Source organism: Marmota monax, unplaced genomic scaffold (assembly GCF_021218885.2).
Source record: "Marmota monax isolate L192 unplaced genomic scaffold, Marmota_monax_Labrador192_F-V1.1 WCK01_AAM20220418_F8-fsc00037, whole genome shotgun sequence".
Classification (NCBI taxonomy): Eukaryota; Metazoa; Chordata; class Mammalia; order Rodentia; family Sciuridae; genus Marmota; species Marmota monax.
Genome location: NW_026693245.1, coordinates 4,779,440 through 4,780,754, shown reverse-complemented (window position 1 = coordinate 4,780,754; position 1,315 = coordinate 4,779,440). Strand labels below are relative to the sequence as shown.

Sequence of the window (1,315 nt, the reverse complement as noted above, 5' to 3'; positions counted from 1 at the left end):
ACATATATGATTACATGACCAGTGTGATTCTACATCATGTACAAGCAGAAGAATGAGAAGTTATACTCCATTTATGTAGGATGTGTCATGTAAAACTAATAAGAACAAATAAAAAAGAAGAAGAAAAAAACATGCTTCAAAAGCTTAAAAAAAATACAGTTCCTAGGGAGCTTGCTGCCCCTTCCACCTTTTGAGGCCACAGCAAAAAGCACTCGATGAAGGAGAAAGTGGAGCCTCCCCAACATGGAGTTGGCTAGTACCTGGGTTTTTGAATTCCCAGACTTCAAGACTATGAGGAAAAAAAAAATTAAACCACTTAGTGTACTACATTTTGCTATAGCAGCCAAACAGACTGAGGCAGTAGAATTTGTGCCCCAGGAACTTCTTCATAGATGTACAGACACAGAGAGAGATATACACAAGAATACTAGAAAAAGTATCTTTTATTCATCCTTGAAACAACAAAATTATTCACTAATGGACTATACCTGTGTGCCTTTCACTGCTGCACAGCATTTCAAGCCTTGGAAAACAGGCACTACCACCTTATTTCCTCTTTCATACGGAATCAGGCTAGAGATTGAACGTAGGGACTCACGCGTGCCAAGCGAATGCTCTACCACTGAGCCATATCCCCAGCCCTTGGAATTTCTATTTATTACAGAAATCTCAGAAAACTCAACTTTTTAAAGACATGGTGTCATTAAGAGGAATGTAGAGGTTTGCTGTGCAGCAAACTGGAGACCATGTCAGGGGGCAGCAGCTGCAGCCAGACTCCAAGCCGGGCCATCCCTGCCACTCGTAGGGTGGTCCTTGGTGATGATGGCGCACAGCTACCACCCGGGGACTACAGCACCACCCGCAGCGGCATGCTCCTCAGCACCACCCTGGGAGGTACCAGGATCATCTATGACCGGAAATTCTTGATGGAATATAGAAACTCACCTGTGGCCAGAACATCCCCAAGGGACCTCCCCACCATTCCCTGAGTCACCAGCCCTGCCAGTAATGAGCCCTCCATGGAAGCCAGCCAGAGCCACCTGTGCAACAGTCCAGAAGATAAGCGGGCAGGCGGTGAAGAGTCACAATTTGAGATGGACATTTAAGGAACCAGCCATGAGATGGAACAATGCTCTAGGCCCCTAAGGCCCTTCTCGGGAGAAGAGTCACACCAGCCAGGCCTTATGAAAGTTACTGTACTGGGAAGTCATCGGGTTTGGGGTCTGCCACCCTGTTCCCTCACTCAGGGCACCTGCTCCCCTTTCCTCTTTGTGAACACCAGCACATACCTCCTCGTGCCTCCAATGATACAGGA

At 46.9% G+C, this 1,315-nt stretch overlaps 1 pseudogene; it reads left to right on the top strand.

Annotated features, from left to right (window-relative positions):
- The first annotated feature begins 746 nt into the window (after nucleotides 1-746).
- LOC124100663 (eukaryotic translation initiation factor 4E-binding protein 1-like) lies at nucleotides 747-1,106 on the top strand (annotated as a pseudogene).
- Nucleotides 1,107-1,315: the final 209 nt, after the last annotated feature.